Source organism: Microtus oregoni, unplaced genomic scaffold (genome assembly GCF_018167655.1).
Source record: "Microtus oregoni isolate MIOR12 unplaced genomic scaffold, Mior012 000006F_ref0000085, whole genome shotgun sequence".
In the NCBI taxonomy this organism is placed as follows: domain Eukaryota; kingdom Metazoa; phylum Chordata; class Mammalia; order Rodentia; family Cricetidae; genus Microtus; species Microtus oregoni.
In genome coordinates, this window is record NW_024543065.1 from 25,643,256 (window position 1) to 25,662,152 (window position 18,897).

Below are 18,897 nucleotides of genomic sequence, written 5' to 3' on the forward strand. Positions count from 1 at the left end.
CTCCCTTCCCCGCCCTCCTCCTTCACCTGGTGCTCCGTACTCTTCCCACTTCCTGTGGCACTCAGGGTTCCCCCTGGAGCCGCCTGGCTCAGTCCTGCACTCTACCCTAGTCTTTGTCTCTAGATGCTGAGCTTTGTGTGCTTCCCAGCATCCCCCACTCTTCTTGCTTCAGGTCTCAGTGATTGGTGGAAATAAGCTCACTGGAGGAAAATGGAGATGTTGTGATACGGACGGTGGGAACTATTTTGAAGAAGTAACAGACCACCTAGGACTAGTAGTTATGATTTATGTTATCATGTGATTTTTGTGACTGCTAAATAGGAAAATAAATTGGATGAATTTATTCGCTTTAAAAACTATTTATTGTGTGTGTGCGTACGCGCATTCGCGTGGAGGGGTTATAGGCCGGTTCTCTCCTCATAGCGTATGGGAACTAGGCATGAAACTCAGATTGTCAGGTCTACAGCAAGGGCCCTTACTCACCCCACCCTCTCACCAGCTCTCACTTGCATTGAAAATAGTTTCTTTGAAAGACCTGATTTGGGGCTGGACATGTTACTTAGTGGTTAGGGCGCTCTCCTAGCATGTGCGAGGCCTTGGGCCAATCTCCACAAATAACCTGTGTAATGTTGTTTCCTGTACCATTTGCCTTTTCAGGACTCATCCGTGTCCCATGCATGGAATTCATTTATCTTCCTACTGTCCCGCATGGTATCCATTGTATGAGTGTACCTCGGTTTTACTAATCCCTTCTCCTGTCAGTGGGTATCTGGGTCAGTTCTGCTTTTTCGCTGTTCTTCAACAGCACCCCCGCTGCTGTCAGTCTGTTCGAGTGTGCACACTGCCACAGCTTCCCTGGAAGAGATGCCCCAAGGAAGGATTCCTGAGTCGTGGTGTACACGCACCCATCTCTTGACTGGACAGTATGCCACGTTTGTTTCCCAAGTGTGGTCATACTGTTTGACATGCCTGTGGAGGAGCAGTGACCTAGAGGAGGGGGTCTAGAGGAAAGATGGGAAGCCGCATTAGTTGAACATCAGAGAGGAAAGGGAAGGCCTTGAGCTCTGATGAAGTACACCTTCCTCTTCAGGAATGGAATAACCATGGGATAATGAAGAGGAGGACTTGGGTTTTAAATTGTCATTGGGGAACAGTGGCAAGCTACTTCATGGACAGAAGCCACATTGCCTTGAGGGAGCAGATTTCATCTTGCTAGGAGTGGACATGCCCAATTCCCTCCTCACTAGGTTCTCCCTGGCCAGTCCCTGTAGGGCACTGTCTGGGAGCAGATGTTGTCGGGTACTGACATGTGTGTTTCCATGTCAGACTGGCAGTTCCTCGGAGGCTAGGGAAGCTTTCCAAACAGACAGCCACGGAAGCCCACAGATATCAGATTGCCACAGAAGCACACAATATCAGACAGCCAGGGAAACACACATTATCAGACAGCCACAGAAGCACACAGACATCATATAGCCACAGAAGCACACAGACATCAGACAGCCACGGAAGCACACAGACATCAGACAGCCACGGAAGCACACAGACATCAGACAGCCACGGAAGCACACAGACATCAGACAGCCACGGAAGCACACAGACATCTTGGCAGTTCCCTTCCTCCAGTCACATTACAGTAGCTTGCTCTGCCAGCCTGCTTTGTGTGTCTCACGTCCAGCACACTTACACAAGGCTCTTCCACATCCTAGGTTTACCTGATGAAAAGTCGGGGCTGCTCACTCACCTGACCTGATGAGAAAACAAAACAAAATATCCCCTTAAAGCAAGATGTCTCTGACCAGATAAATAGCTGCTTACTCTGAACTATGACACAGTCCTTAGGGAGCGGAATGACTGCAAATTCTGACTACCCTGGTTTTTAAGCCAGAGGGGTATGTTTGCTTTTCAAAGAATTCCCACTTTTCCAAATGTAGTTCTGCGGATGGGCAACTTCTTTTGTTGCCATTACTGAAATGGAAAGTGGAGCATTGAACCATTAAAAGCTCGTGGCCTCTGGAGGCCGAGAAGGGCGGCTTTTTTTAACTTGTTATTTTTGGACCCTCTTCATTAATAACACTCATCAGATGCATTTGATTCCAGGCCAGGAGAGCACTGATGCTGGGATGGTCAAGATAAAAACATCCTGGCTTTTCATTATGTATTGACAAGTAGTATCGCCTGTTTGAAATTTTTGATGCCAAAATTTCCAATTTGAAGAAACACCATGGTGTTCTGTAACTAACAGGTATATTGCAAAAAAAAAAAAAAAAATGGGAAGGAACCCTGCTGGTCCCACAATTGAAGTTGCATCAGGTAAACTGTAAAGCTCCATGGAGTAAAGGAAAAAGTTTTAGTTAAGATGTTGATTGCTCAAATTACTAAGTAAGCTGGACAGATGTTTAAGTTGTTAAATAAGAAGGAAGCAGGGTAGGAAATCACTTGTGGACTATGAGTTTAACTTTGAAAACAAAATTTCTATGAGGGAAAAGACTACAGAAATCACACTGAAATACTAGCTGTTGTTTTGGGGTCTGAGATTATGGGATTTCCTCCTCTATGTTTGCTAATGTGGTTATATAATTTTATAATAAAATTAATTAAACAGTGAGTTTAAGAGCAAGCAGTCTGGATTCCCGTTGCTGCTTTCTCCCTAACCAGCTGGTTGACCTTAGAGAAGCTTCTTTGCTTGGCACAGGCTGCCTCAGGAACTAAAAGACATTTCATCTACCCCATTCACAAGGCTGTGGCCAATTGGCCTTTCAGCGCCCCCTCTCCACTCTGGCTCCTGTTCTTCCCTGGTTCCCCTTCCCTGGTAAAACTAGCCTCACCCGGTCCACACCCAGAAGCCACGAGTGATGTCCTTTTATTGTATGGTTTCTATTCTGTCCTGTTGTGGCCCAGCTCTGATTACACCCTCTTGGGACTTCTTTTTTAGCACTGACAACTGATGATAATTTTAGAGAAGCAACTGATGAGTAAGAAAGAATCCTTGGCCTTCTGTGCTGTGGAGGTTTGAATAAGAATGGCCCCCATAGGTTCATGTATTTGCATACTTAGTCATCAAAGAGTGACACTATTTGAAAGGATTAAAAGGATTAGGAGGTGTGGCCTTGTTAGAGGAAGCATGTCACTGGGGGTGGGCTCTGAGGTTCCAAAAGCCCATACCATGTCCAGAGTCTCTCTTTCTGTCTATGGATCAGGATTTAGCTTTCAGCTGCTACTCCACTGCCATGTCTGCTTGCATGCCACCATGCTGCCCATGGTGATGGTAATGGGCTAAACTCTGAAACTGTAAGCAAGCCGCAATTAAATGTTTTCTTTTATAAGAGTTGCCTTGATCATGGTGTCTCTTTACAGCAACAGAACAGTGACTAAGACGTATGACAAGGGGAAATTTGAACAACTGAACTTCCTAAAACTGAAAATTTCAACTGTTTAAATATGTGTATTTTGACCGAAATTTGCTTATTAATTTGAGGGCATCTATGTTCGCTTCCTTTTTGGATCACATGACAGTCAGTTGCTAAGAGCCCTCCGATCTCAAGTTCAAAAATTACTCAGTAATTCCCTCGTGTATTGTGTTTTAAGCTTCAGCATCTTGAGATGTACAACTAATTAAAGTTACAGGAGGTGAGCAACAATGAGTTCTGGTCGCTTCCAGTTCCAGGCTCCGAGGCAGGCCTGTGTCACCTACAGATGGGTCGGTGGGAATAGCATCTTCATGTCCAAGGCCACAGTTCCTCACAGCCCGGATTTCATTGCCCTACACCAGCCCGCATTAGTATGAGGCCAACCACGGTGTAGGGATAGGAGCTGCAGACAGACCAGTCAGTCAGTTGGCACAGTCCCTGAGACTCTCGGATGCAGCGGATTCTAGCAGCCCCAGGCAGCTCTCCAGGAAGTAGACTTCAGGTTGTTGTGTTTTCTGGGGGGAAATGTTGTATCAACTGCATGATGATTGCATTCCTCAGGAAAAGGATATGTAGCATCAGCTCATGTTCCACAGGCAGCGTTCCTCTGGCCGTCTCCCAGTTACCTGATAGACTGCACACATCCCTCTCCAGCTTCTAGTGTGGGCATAGTCCCCGGTGACTGGTGAAGACAGGCACATCTTGGGCCCACAGTATTCCCTCAGAAGGTTGTGATTGCTCTTTATTCTTCCTCCCCTCTAGGGTACGATGATGCATTCAACCCATCAGACAGCATGAGGATCTCTGTGACGAATTTTTACATGCCTCCATCATTGATATAATCGTCTTCTCTTTTTAAAAGGTTTCGTTAAGTCTATTGTTAGGATTGTAAAACTACCGAAGAGAGACAGGAAGGCTTTTCCCATTTTCAGAATTCAGACAGTTTTGTTAATTGCACAGCTTTACACGAGAAGTAATTAAGTGGGTTGGGAGACTATGTTATATGTATTTATAGTAACAGGCATGTCACATTTATCGTCACTGCACAGTCTACTTGATCGCATCATGTTGGGGCACTAAAAATCTGTACCTGTTGGAAGTAGCTCCAGGGACTGTTCCTCACAGAGTCTTTGACCTAGCTGTAAATATTGGCAGACCCAGGTGGGGAAAGGCCATGTATGCCGGCGTTTACAAGGACCCTATACTTGAAAGGTTTTAAATGTGCTTTTTTGTTGAAGGGAGCTGCGGGTTGCATTCCTGCTGCCCTGCTCCCTGCCGCCTGGCTAGCTTATACCCCGAAATAACAACACACAAACTGTATTCTTTTAAACACTGCCTGACCCATTATATCTAGCCTCTTCTAGGCTAATTCTCACATATTAATTTAGCCTATTTCTAATAATCTGTATAGCACCACTAGGTGCGCTTACCGGGAAAGATTCAGCATGTCTGACTTGGCGGCTTGCTTCATTGCAGCTGGCTCTGAGAGGAGCTGCATGATTTCTGAGCTCACTTCCTCTTCCTCCCAGCATTCTGTTCTGTTTACTCCGCCTATCTAAATTCTGCCCTATCAGATGGGCCAAGGCAGTCTCTTTATTAGCCAATGACCTTCCTCCATCATTTTTTAAAAGGGGCATGGGGCATGGTGGTATATACCTGTAATCCCATCACGGTGGAGGCTGAACAAGGATCTCAACTTTAAGGGCAGTTTAGACAAATATAGCAAGACTCTATCCAAAAAAGGTATGATTTTTTTTAACATTTTAATTTTAAAATTTCTGAGTTAAATATTTGGCAATGCCAACTGTCTTCGATAAGACAGCAAGTATCGAGCTCATCCATGGTTCTTAAGTTTGGTGATGAGTAGTTTTAGTACAGCTTTTTGTTTGGTTGGTTTTTTGTTTTTCAAGACAGGGTTTCTCTGCATAGCCCTGGTTGGAACTCCCTCTGTAGGCCAGGCTGGCCTCGAACTCAAGAGATCTGCCTGTCTCTGCCTCCCGAGTACTGTGACTAAATGCGTGTACCACCATGACCAGCTTAGCACATTAATCTTACTATATTGTAACAAAGCAGATTTTCCAAGCAAATAGAAGAGAAAACGTCCAAGCACAAATGCGAAATACCTCTTTGAAAAAGTACCTGGACCCCCTAAATGCCCATTCAAGAGCAGAAGATAGAAATCCATTCTAGGCTCTAGAACTGGATGGAGGTGGGGGTTCCTTGGACTTTCCACAAGGCAGGGAACCCTGATTGCTCTTCGGGCTGAGGAGGGAAGGGGACTTGATTGGGGGAGGGGGAGGGAAATGGGAGGCGGTGGCGGGGAAGAGACAGAAATCTTTAATAAATAAATAAATTAAAAAAAAATCTATTCTAGAAGAGCACACTGTACAAATCTGTCTGAGTGCCCCGTCACCTCTTCTCCCAGAAGCCTGCCTGCCAACAAGTTGGACACTTTTACCCAATTATCTTAATTTCCAGTTTTAATATGACAGAAGCAGATTCGTTTCCACTACCACTGATTTCCAGAATACTGTATTACTTCCTCAGTCTTGCTGGACAGTCATGAACTTCCCCCTCTGCCCAGTCTCCAAGGCATGCCTGATGGCCTCTTGTGCTGTGCTGCTTTGACAGCTCTGTCACTTCTGCCTCCTATGCCGCCAGCGCTGCCTTATGCAGGCCTTCAGCTCCTGTCCTGTCCCAGTCTCCTGGTACCTGGACTCCCATCCCTGAACACCTGTTCACAGCCCTCGTCCAGTCATGCCTTGCCAGCCAAGTCTTTCTTGTGTGTGTTGTCTTGCTTCCCACCTCCTTGTCATCTCGCTGGGTCTCTGTCACTGTCCACAGCAGATGCAGAGCTTTCCCCTTCCCACCAGCCAGTTTCCAGGAACTCTTATCCCCCATCTGCACACGCTGCTGCTACACTGCCCACCTAAGAGGATCTTCAGGCAGGTTGCCAGGCTGCCAACCCGCAGTGCTTGGGTACCTGACACTTGGTGTTGTTAGAAGCCCTTGAGCTCTCCAGGAGATGGTCCAAGCATCCTTGACCTTTGGAGGTCTTCAGCTCTGCCCACTCAGCAGCTATCCCCTGCTGTTGTCCGCTTGACTCCATTGGGCCGGTGGATCAATATAGTTCTGGAACACTTGTAGAAATCTGAGAGGAGGGATACCAAGAGAATCAGGAGATAAGCCCTGGCTGCCCTGCATGGGCAGCGTCCTCCGGATGCTGAGGCAGTGACTGCCTCCTGGCTAAGCAGATAGTACAGAGACGTCAGTTTGTTCCTCCTCTCAGCACCCAGCCGAGCACAGGGTCCACCCCTAAATATCTGAGGAGGGGGTTAAGCAAGTTCCCAAAGCTTGTCTGTCTCAATATTTCATAGACTTATACAGCTGGGAGAAACCTTCGGGATTATCTCCGACCACTTCATTCTGACAGCTAAGCAAGCCTCAAGCAGTGGCCAAATGACTCGTCTAAGGTCAGACAGCAGTAAAGTCAGCTTCTTAGCCTTGACTTTCTGACTCCTGGTTTCCCCCTTTTGTTTTAATGCACACCCAGGCCGTGGTTCTTTCCTCTTCTTTGCTGAGCTTATTGGTATCTGACTGCCTAGAAGATCTAACGTCCTAAAGTTTCGAGAACCTCACAAAATAGCACCACCAGCTGGGGCCTGGGCGTTCAAAGCAGGAGCTTTTGGAAGACATCTCATATTCAAACCATGACACTGTAGTAACTGTTTGTAAATATTTGAGACTCCACAGTTGTCTGCCATGTTTTATACACAGGTCTCTTAAATTCCCTTGGTCACAGAATTATTTTTCACATGATATAGACAGAAGGTGTCTCAAAAAACCTTGGGTCTTCTCGAGCTTAGTAAAAATCCCCACCCATTCCAAGGGGCCAGAACCTGAGGAGACAGGCTAAGGAGCTGGGTCATGATGCTCATGGTTTGAGTAGAAGATCTGCAAATAGTCCCAGAGACTGGAGCACAGAGGACCTCACAGAATGCCGGCTATGACAAGAGAGAGCAGGGCTGTGGGCTCGGCATGGGGAAAGGTGAGCCTTGTGGGACTGCTTCCTTTCACTTTGGTCTCTGCCATTTAGCCTGTTACCATCTCAGTCAGGGTTGTGAAAGAGGATGAGCCGTCCTGCCTGTGAGAACAGGGGTTGGGTAGCTTGGCGGTGAGCTCTCAGCTTCAGATCCACCGTTTCCCCATCAGCCCAAAGAAGGAAGAATGTTGTCTGGCCGGGTCTCATGGACTCCTCTGCAGGGCTTGCCTTGTACCTCCCTCTAATCGGCCTGCAGTGTAGGTCTTAATAACCGGGGAATGATTGGGAGTGCTGTAATTGTGTGGGCAGTCAAAGCCTCCAGGACAAATGTGCCTGTGGCTGTCCTTTCTCTAGGACAAGCTCATGAAATCCCAGGCTCTGTTGATCTGACAGGAGAGATGGCACAACCCAGTGCTGAGTGCTGTCATTTCTCTGCACCCTAAATCGGCATGGGCTGCTGCAGTTGTAGGGGCACCTAAGAGAAGATAAACTCCTGTCACTGTAACTGCTCTGTAGAGCTGCTTTTGGTGTTAATAAGGATGGGAAGAACTATGAGGAGGACTCATGGCCCCAGAGTGTCTTCAGATCAGCCTGCGGTGAAGTCAAGGAGCACCCAGGTTCTTAACCCACGTGACCAAGAACAGATAATGACACCTCACCTCACAGTGTGGAGTGAGGGCCTCTTGTAGTAGTAAGGAGGCCGCTTGTTGGTTCCTGGCCGCTTAGCCCTGAAATACTCAACACAGAAACTGTATTAATTAAACCACTGCTTGGCCCATTAGCTCTAGCTTCTTATTGACTCTTACATATTAGTTTAATCCATATTCATTAATCTGTGTATTGCCACGTGGCTGTGGCTTACAGGGTAAAGTTCCAAGTGGCTATTGGCTCCATGACTTCTCTTTGACTCCTCCTCCTTTTTCCCAGCATTCAGTTTAATTTTCCCCACCTAGTTCTTTTCTTCCCTGCCATAGGCTCAAAGCAGTTCTTTATTAATCAGTGGTAATCATAGCACACAGACGGAAATCCCACATCACCCTCATAAGTCCTGAGATCTTTACGTGAAAGCTGCCACTTACGCAGAGCTATCATTATTCTTTGGGCTTCGCTGTTCCCTAAATAAAGGCTAGGGTTTATTCTCGGACTCCTTTGCTTCAAGTGAGTTCAGAGCTGGCTGTTTCAGTGGCCCTGCACATGCAGGTTCTCTGTTGCCCCAGGATCAGAAGTGTCTATGGAAGCATCGAGACAAAGTGCAAGGTGCAAAGTGTAGACTCCAGTGAGGGTCTTCCACGAGCCTGTTTTCTCATCCCTGCACAGCCCTAAGAGGCCTCTTCTGTTGTCACGAGTTTGTGACTTTTACCAAAGTGGCTGGTATGAGCAAGGTGCTGTTCTGGGTGTGCAGGGTAAATTAGTGAACTTAGCCTAGATGGGGAAGAAGGGAGATTGATGAGGCAGGGGATGAGGCTGGGCAAGGAGGTCATCTGTCTTGCACGGGTGTCAGGTATCCCAGGAAGGGAAATGGAGAATGCATGCAGGTGTATGGTGCACGCAGGTGTATGGTGCACGCAGGTATATGGTGCACGCAGGTGTATGCTACACACAGGTGTATGGTACACGCAGATGTATGGTACACAGAGGTGTATGGGGTACACAGGTGTATGGTGCACACAGGTGTATGGGGCACACACAAGTGTATGGGGCATGCAGGTGGTGTATGGGGGCACACGCAAGTGTATGGTACACTCAGGTGTATGGTGCACGCAGGTGTATGGGGCACACGCAAGTGTATGGTACACGCAGGTGTATGGTGCACGCAGGTGTATGGTACACACAGGTGTATGGGGCATGCAGGCATGTGGTACACATAGGCACATGGGGAGGCTATTAGCCTTGCCTTTGGGGTTTTCAGGAAAAAAATCTACTCTAGATTCAGGGTTGTTTGGGCATAGATGGTATCATGTCAAATCAGGTGATTTTTAGAAAGCTGTGTGCAGGATTACCTCCAAAGTGTGTGTATGTGTGTGTTCTCGCATGTGCCGACACATCTAGATGTATAAATCCATGCACACATATGCATGCTATTACTGCCTAAGCTGTGGTAGAAGCTGAAGCAGGGAGGACTTGGCTCTTGGCATTTTTCCAAGCCAGGTTTTAAAGGCCAACATGGGTGCTGTGATGATGCGGTCCTCCTGTCCTGTGATCAAGGGAGAAACTGAAACAGAGATGCTCATGACTCACCAGAGCCAGTGAGTCAGGGTGGGAACTGGGCCTGGCCTCCAGCCTCCAGCTGCTGGGGGCCACCTTCCTGCACCTCCCCAGGTCCTCCCACCTTTCTTTTTGCCTGTGGATCACTTCCACCCCCACAATATCTGGTTAATTTTTAAAAATGGACAGAATACTCACTTCAGCCCTTCCGTATCATTTTATAATAAGTATAAAAGTGCTGTATAGTCTAGGGATTCGGAACAACCAATTGTTTACTGGATTTCTCAATGCCATAGTAGGATACAGAATCTACAGCAGGCCAAGTCTCTCTTGGTTCCTCCCGCTTTACCCACACATTCCAACTCTTACGTGTGTGTCCCCCAAACTTTCCTAACCGTGGCTCCCTTTCCTACCACTTCTCTGAGTCTACATCACAAAACAGCGAAGATGAGGAAGGATCTTCCCCAAGGGTGGGCAGGGGAAAGCTCCAGAATTTGCACTGTGCAGCACACATTTCCTTCCAGCTGCTGAGGGCTGCGTTCTTGGGCTTCCTTCTGTGTCACCTCTAGGACGCCATCCTCACGGAAACGCTGTGTGGCAGCTCTTGATAGCTCCAGTTATTGGCATGAAGTACCTGGCCAGTGCTGTGTGGTAGAGAAATGCTGGCGTTGGAGCCCAGATCTCTAACTACAAAATCATTTATCTTTCTTCTATATGATGCGACTGCTAAAAACACAAACCTTCGATACTCCATAGTATATCAATTGCCAGATCAAAATCCTGTGTGCTCCTAGCCTTGAAGCAGTTAAATATATTTTAGCACCCATCTTGGAAGCATAACATGTAAATTGAAAACAACAACAAACAAAACTCTACAGGCAAATTAGGAAGTAGAATTTTTGTCTTGTTTGAAAACTCACTTCAAAGAGATCCTAGCAAACTGGAGCCCTGTCCCAATATATCAGAGGTGATGGGCTCCTTCTGTCCTTCTAACCCCAACAAGTGCATGGTAGGTCTGGACAGCTAGGCAATGTTTGCTGTGCACGGAGTACGGGCAGTTCCTCCTCACAAGTACGTGAGGATAAAGATGGTTTCCCACAAACACATTGGTTAACTGTGTGAATTAGTGATCACGATGGGGAAGAATTCTCAAGTGAACCTGCACTGGATCACATTTGGTAGCAACACCTTGGCCGAGAACTGCCGTTGACTGGGCAGGGAATGTGGTGGGAAAAGAAGATCAGATGGGAGAAGGGAAGTGTCTGGAGAAGGAAATGGCTAAATGCAAACCGAAACAGATACCAAGGGAAACCCGAGTGGCTGAGGAAAGCAAGTAAGATGAAGCAGCTGAGGCAGGGGGATAAGGCAGAGCAGGACTGGGTGTGAGTTGAGGACAGGGAGAGGCAGGAATGCATGGCGCACAGGCAAGGGTAGGGCGTCCGGCTGCCATGTCCCCAACATTCACTTAGTCAGCCTCTCTGCTCTCTTCAAGGGTGCCTGCCTGGCTGTCTGTCTTGTGGACTCCAGTAGACAGTTCAGCCTGGCGTACTGACAGGAGCTCTTCCACGTGCCTGAGAGTGTGTTTGCTGCCCCGGCAGAAAGGTCATTTGCAAGTAGGGGCACTATTTTGCTATCATCAAATTTGTCCCCAACACACCACGAAGACCGAAGGGAAGTCTAGTGAAGACCTGTGGCGACCGCTCACCCAGTGATGCTCGCTCAGGAGCCATTGCTAAACACACACCTTCAGACAGATGCCTTTCCATTTTCCCGGATTCGCAGTGAAGATTTTAAAGACCACACACACAGGAGTCTCACTTTGTACAGATGCAATCCTGCTAAAGCCCCTTTCCAGTTACCAGTGCTGTGTACTTCCCAGTGACCTGCAATGACGTCATGTGCCTGCTCTCGGGTCCTGTGGCACAGTGATACACTGAGCTGATTATAAATAGCATTCTAATGAAATTGTTGGGCGTGTTGTCGGATTAGTCAGCTACAAATGGGAAGTTGTTTCCTGAGGAAATTTGATAAACTGAAAGTCAGCTTGAAGGTTCAGATATTTTTTTGTGGGATTTTTCTGCCCTTCCTTATGTTTTCCTTAAAAAAAAAAAATTACCGGTCAATTGTGAGCCCCACCCAGACACATACTTTAGCGCTTACTCCAGACCTCGGCTGTCTGCTATGTTAGCATGATGTAAGAGGTCAGAGCTGTGAGCCCTGAATCCTGAAAGGAAGATGAGGGGGCTTTTTAATTCAAGTATTGCTTCTGTCTAAAAGTATGGAAGAGCCGTGTACAAAGTTTTCTTTCCTAAAAAAGTAAGAGGGAGGAATAACATATACTTTAATCTGTCATTTTCTCCTCAGCCCCAAGCCTTTAGGAAGTCTCACTACTGAGGAAACACACAGACACATTCATTTGGCTATTATTTTCTTCTTGTTTTTGTATTTATTTTGTTGTTGTTGTTTGAGTTTTTTGCTTACTTTTAGAGACAGAGCTTCTCTGTGTAGCCCTGGCTGTCCTGGAATTCACTCTGTAGACCAGGCTGGCCTTTGAACTCAGAAGAGATCTGCCCCATCTCTGCCTCCTGAGTTCTGGGATTAAAGGTGTGCACCTTTAATTTTGTCATTTTTGTTTGATTGATTGTTTTTGTTTTGTTTTTTAAATTGAGCCATCATTTAAAAATCAAGATATCTCATATTTAAAAAAAAAATAGCTTGTGGTGGCGCATGCCGGTAGGATTTGCTGAAGGAGGCAGAGGCAGGAGGATCACAAGTTTGAGGCCGGCCTGGGCTGCAAAGTGAGTTCCCGGACAACCAGAACTGTTACACAAAGAAATCCTGTCTTGAAAAACCGTAAACAAACAAACGAAATATATTTATGGTCTCTTTTAAAATAGGGCATTTTGCTCTCTTAGAGCCAGCCTCCTGGTTGCCTGCCATAAGTGTTTCCCAGCCTGTCTCATTCCATTTAGTACCTACAGCTGTGCTCTCTGGCCACAGGTATTCTTTGACCTTCACAAACACATTACGATTAGCGTTTTGTAATGGACACGACAGAGACAGTGGCTAGTTTCACTTGTTCCCAACTCGCCTTGCTCCAGCATGTCACCTGTCCTGTGGCCTGTGACCTTCTGCAGCTCATTCCCCACATCCTGTTTTCTCACCCTGTCACACTGGTAGGGCCACGTTCCAGATCGGCTCTCACAATCAGGGAGATGGGCTGAGGTGTGGTTGGTCTGCTCCCATGCTCAGCGCTGGCCTCTTCGGGCTCCCGTGACTCTTCCTTGGCGACCTCTTCGATCTGCTTTGCTCCTCCTACGCTGTCTGCCTGAGTGATTATTTATTTTTGTCCTTTTACAAGGACCCAAAAGTCATTTTTAAAAATCAGATAATATAGCAGTAGATGAAGTTAAAAAAAAAAAAAGCCCCACCTTTTGTGGCTGAAGAGATGACTTAGCAGGTCAGAGAACCTTTTACCCCTGCACAGGACCTGGCTGCAGTTCCCAGCACCCACAGGGCAGCTCAACACTGCCTGTAACTCAGTTGCATAAAACTCATCACCCTCTTCTGGCCTCCACAAGGACTGGGCAAGCTCACAGTGCACAGACACACATACAGACAAAATACTCATGTCCACAAAATAAAGTTAAAACCACCGTCCCTCCCCCTTTCCAGAGTCCATCGTTAACCCCTGGATGTGGTTTCTTTTCCGGGTCCTTTCCCCCTTGATCCAGTTTGTAGGTTAACATAAGCAGCATCATGATGTGGAACTGTTCTACATTAGCGATGACCCTGCTGGCATAAACCAATCCCTACCTTGTGTGCTTTGTGCTCTACCAGCTACTCGAGTGTTGCTATTTCTCGGCAGGGCATTTTAATAATCATAGTACTTACCGTGTTGCCGCATTTATGATCGTGTGTCTGTTTTCCATGGACTGTGAGCTGTCTGAAGCATTGTCATTGCCTGTCTCCCTCTGTCAAAGTACCTGCCGGTGTATATTCAGCAAGTCAGCGAGGGAATGTGGTGGTGGTGTCCCTTCAGTTCGACCATTCTAATTTAACTATGTATATAAATTTATATAACAATCTAAATTTCAATATTCTAAGCTCCATAGTCAACATATTAGTATATTTATTATAAGTTACAGGTAATCTGCTTCTCGGGCCATTTCCTAATCATTATGAATTAATTCTGTCTTCCTCATCTTAATGAGGAGCCAATAGCGGATCGTAACTACCCTGCAATTCAAAGAGAAGTTCGCATGCCGCCTCTTTTGGTTGTAAGGAATATTGGTATCTGGTGGTTTAGTTTTGCATATTTTAAATGAGTTTATGTTTTTGGCATCTTGCCAAAACAGATAAGTCTTTTGTATGCAATTCATTTTTCATAAAAGTATCATCTATCTTTAAAGGGAGTGTAAGTGCACAGTGGTTAGTTGTATAAACAGGGCTTTGGTAGAACAGGGTCCCTTCAGTAGGCAATAGCTAAGGTTCATGAATTGAGCCTTGTCAGATACAATGGGAGCCTATTGCTGAGGTTTTCATTTAGTGTCCTGCTGCTGTTAATAGCTCTGGTAAAAGAAGAAACCAAAGAAAGCATCTGTCCTCTGGTAGCTGGGGATGCCTTCCCAGCCTGTCATGGTCTTGCAGTGTTCTTGGGTTTAGGAGCTGAAGAAAGTGACTTGGGTGTTTAGTTGATCCCTAAGCTATTTTTGTTAGATGTAGATGTGTTTCTTTCTCCCGCGTTGAAATGAGGCTTTTAAGTAGTCTCAAAAGCTCTCGTCGCCAGGCCCTCTGGAGGAGACACCAAGGGTAAGCATGTGGGACTATTTTAAAATTTTGTTTGGGTATTTAAGAAAGTAGGGAGGTGGGGCTGTTACCAGGAGTGCAATGGAATCATTGCTCATGCAACCCCCTACTTGCACAAACTTGAAAAATAAGTCAGCACAAATTTGACAATGAAAAACAGGAAACTGGATCTACAAAGGCCTCTGCTGTGTGTGTGTGTGTGCGTGCATGTGCATGCACCTACATGCATGTGGATGTGTGTGACTGAAATCTGCCTTAGGTTTACTGCATGGTGAAGCTCTGTTTGCTATAGTGAAGGGGTGTGTGTGTGTGTGTGTGTGTGTGTGTGCACGTGTGTATGTGTGTAACTAAAATCTGCCTCAGGCTTACAGCATAGTAAAGCTCTGTTTGCTATGATAAAGGGGTGCATGCGCGTGTATGTGTGTAACTGAAATCTGCCTTAGGTTTACTGCATGGTGAAGCTCTGCTTGCTGTGGTGAAGGTGTGTGTGTGTGTGTGTGTGTGTGTGTGTGCGCGCGCGCGCACGTGTGTATGTGTGTAACTGAAATCTGCTTCAGGCTTACCGCACTGTGAAGCTCTGTTTACTATCGTGAAGGTCCTGGAGAAAGTGGGTCAAGAGCTGTGCTTTAGAGGTGGTTGGAGAGGAAGGAATTTTCAGGATCAGGCGCTGTCACGAGACAACAGTTGGTGATCTAGTTGGAGACTCTGAGTCCAGATTGTACGTTGGAATAAGAGTTCAAATGACATGAACAATAAAAAAAGAAGTGAGGCGGCTGTGTCCATACAGATACCCCATGTTTATGGAGGGTACTGGATTTTACCGGCTCCTTGGGAAGTTTCATTTTACTTCTCTTCAGGATTGCTCAGGCAAGGCTGGGTGGAGGGGACTCAGGCGGCAAGAGAGAAGGAACACTTGACTTGCTCTCAGTTTCGGGGCCTCTGTGAGAGAGGGTCATAGTCAAGCTGGTGAAGGAAGTCATTTAGTCTTAAAGGTCAGAGGTTGGTTGCTGGTGAACTTTGTAAGAATACATTTTCGAAGCTTGATGAACCTGAGAGCTGGGGTCTGAGAGGAGTGTGGTGGGCTCCAATGGGGATGTCTGTGGGACTCAGTGAACCCTAGAGCCGGGGTCCGAGCAGGGTGTGGTGGGCTGCTCTGGGGAGGTTTGTGGGACTGAGTGAACCCTAGAACCGGGATCTGAGCGGGGTGTGGTGGGCTGTTATGGGGAGGTCCATGGGACTGAGTGAACCCTAGAGTCAGGGTCCTAATGGGGTGTGGTGGGCTCCATTGGGGACGTCCGTGGGACTGAATGAACCCTAGAACCGGGATCTGAGCAGGGTGTGGTGGGCACCAATGGGGAGGTCCGGGGGACTGAGTTAGGCAGTTAAAGAAATGGGAAAAGAGGAAAGTAAGGGTCAAGTGATACTTGTAAATCAGAACTGCAGAAATGCCACAGTTTGTAAAAACAAAACAAAACCCCAGCAGCCTGACAGCTTGAGGTCATGGTCTGTGTTGTTTATTTGCTGTTTTATCCCTTAGGAAATGGCTGCAGCTCACAAGTAGACAGTTCTTGTAGGGCAGGCACATGCCAGCAGCATCAGAGGAAGCTAGTCAGCGGTGGCACAGCAGCAGGGCTTGGGGTCAGGTCCCATGCCTGAGACAGAGCCAGACCCCCGAGGCAGCCTACAGCCAGGACTCTGTGTCTGCAGGCTGGGAATCAGACAGGGCGGGTTAGAGGTCCACCAGCATCTTGTAAATGAGTGGTTCTGACATCAATCAAACACGATTACAAAGATCCGTCACTTCCAGTGGAAAGGTAACCTTGCACTCATAACTTGGGGTTATTATCATATGCCAACATACCTTTCAGAAAGAAAGACAAAGTAGAGGAGCCTGTGCCCCTTAGTTCAGGAGATCCTAGGCTACAAAGTAATACCCTATCTCAAAAAAAAAAAAAAAACAACAAAGAAAGAAAAAAGGAAAAAGAAAAGGTATTTATATCAAGGCCATAGTCAGTTGAATCAGATTAACCCCATGCTCTTATGCCTCAAGCATATGGAATGGTTTGCGTCTTGGGCACCAGCTACCGCTGTCCTCAGGAACCCCCATTCTTGCTGGACTGAGGCCGCACCTAGGAGCTAGAAGGACCATGTGTAGCCATAATAGTTCTCTGTTTCTCTTAGCCTCCACCTTGCCATCTCTGAGCAGGATTGAAAGCACAAAGCTTATTCTCAGCATGGTGAACTCCGTGCTTCAGCCCGGCATGAGTAAATTTCATCACACTTCAGTAATTCAGATAAATAGCACCCAGAGTGGGCCACTTGCCAGTCATCAGGCCCTCTGTGTTCTCGCTGCCCTTCTCACAGTTGGCTGATTCTTCAGGGCACACGTGCATGGATGCAAGGTTTCGGAGGCCAGCCTGAAGCTGGCCAGAATTGCAGCCCAGCACTGTAGGAACCAGGCTAGCACCCCAGCGAAGGACACACATTGCTCTTGATGGACTCTGAAAAGGGACACTTAGCGTTTGTTTATCAGGCAGTGCTCGCATTTCCCCTTAGACTGAAAGAGAAGAATGGTAAGAAAGCACGGGTTATTAATTCGTACAGGCCGTCTACTTTCAGACTCACCCAGCCTTCGAGAAGAGCACTGTTTCTTTGTCCAGTGAGTTGAGGTCTTTGTGTGTGGAGCTGACAGATGGAGACGATCAATGGTGAATACATTTAGATACAGAACCCGGGAGGTCATCCTTGGGCTGTGACGGTCAGCCAGGACATGAAGAAGGCCACACTCGGAGCGGTTCGGTACAGGGTGTCAAGGCTGGTTTAATAGCTGTGTGGTAACGGGGCGCATCTGTGCTGCTGTTGTAAAATGCATGTCAGAGGCATGTATACAGGAGTAACTCACAGAAAAGAGTGCTTCATTCACACGGTATTTGAGAAAGCAGGAAGATGTTGTCTGAAGTTTGTCCTCGTTGTCAGCTGAACCTTGATACTGTTCCCTCCAAAGCTCGAATGGTTGAACAAATACTTCAAGAACAGGAACACTGTCAGCTGAATAGCAAGTATATGGGTACTGTTCGTTTGTTTGTAAATCTAAACAGTATTGAAAAATGCAGAGAAAAAGATAGAAATTGTCCAAACCCTATCCTTTGCCCTGAGAATCTGCTGCCAGGGACACAGGATTTCCTTCGTGGGCCTTAAAGTCTGTAGGTTAGTTTACAAGCGATTTTCAACAGTTAATGAAGCATCGTGGATTCTTGGTTGTTGAATATAGTTTTACATTACAAATTTTCATTATTTAAAGAATATTAGTTTCTGTAATCTTGTAATGTAGACCCATGTAGACAAGACCTGGCATGTTTAGTACAGCGTACCAACCCTTTAAAAATGGGAAAAATGAATGTTTCTAGATCAGTATGGCTGTTAATTTATGGACAATGCCAACTCAACACAGTAAACCGGGATACTTTTCCAACGCTGATAGCACAGCTAATGTTTTCAAAACTTCAAACAGTATATCCAGGTAGATAGATATTTACATAAAGAGATCAATAGCAGTATGTTGTGCATCGATAGCAGCTTTTCCAGGTCCTGTAGTCATTTGAAAAAAAATTCAGAGATATCTAGCACACTGCATTAAAAAACAAAGATAAAAAAGTAAAGACCACACCTCAGCAGACAGCATAGTTCTGTTACTCTTGAGGCACCTGGCCCCATTAAAAAAAAAAACAAAAAACAACAACATAAAACATTAATTTCTGAATCATCTAGATCTTCCTATTTTAAAAAAATCCTATTCAGTTGTGTAACTGTATCTTAATAATTTGTATATGGTGCTGCTGTTCATTCAGCAAATTTATTTTTAGTTTTTGTTCTGATCATGTAGTTGGCACTGTGCTGAGTTCTAGGATATAGCAGCAAGCTTCTGTACCAGTGAATGGAAGCTTTTACTCAGAAGTCACGACCTCCACGTGATCTCTGGAGTACCTGTTCTTTGAGTTTTAATTGTATTCCTCCTAAAGGAAGCTTTTCTGTTGCTGTGTCTATTTCCTTCTCAGTCATGTTCGAGTTAAAGAAAGGTTGTCTATTACAGCTCCTGACTTGTTACTGTAAGCAAATGTGTGAATGTGTTCACTACCTTAAATGGAGTTGGTTTTAACATTGTAACTGTGATTATATTTCAGATCAGTAGTGAATCTTTCTTAGCAAAGATTTACCCTTAGAATTTAATGGCATTTCTTTAATTTGATTAATTTCTGTTTGTTTTCAAATAGATGCTATAGTTGTGAAAATACAGCAACATCAAAGGTATTTAAAGAATAACTAATATAAATATTACAAGGTTAAAACAAGTATATTGTCTCCATTTAGCTTGCCACTTGGCGAGGTAGTGTTGGTGTTTTATAAATGTTGGGATTCCCCCCTTCACCAGCT

General features: G+C 46.0%; 1 protein-coding gene across 4 annotated transcripts in view; it reads left to right on the forward strand.

Moving 5' to 3' along the window:
* Window positions 1–18,897, forward strand: part of Fyn (FYN proto-oncogene, Src family tyrosine kinase) — a 202,164-nt gene that overhangs the window by 37,409 nt on the left and 145,858 nt on the right. The window contains exon 1 of one of the 4 annotated variants that reach the window (XM_041653605.1): window positions 14,341–14,469. The exons of the other annotated variants lie outside the window; for them this stretch is intronic. The gene's annotated coding sequence lies outside the window, so the exon portion shown is untranslated. Of the gene's footprint in view, window positions 1–14,340; window positions 14,470–18,897 lie in introns of those variants that run through there. 4 annotated transcript variants of the gene reach the window in all.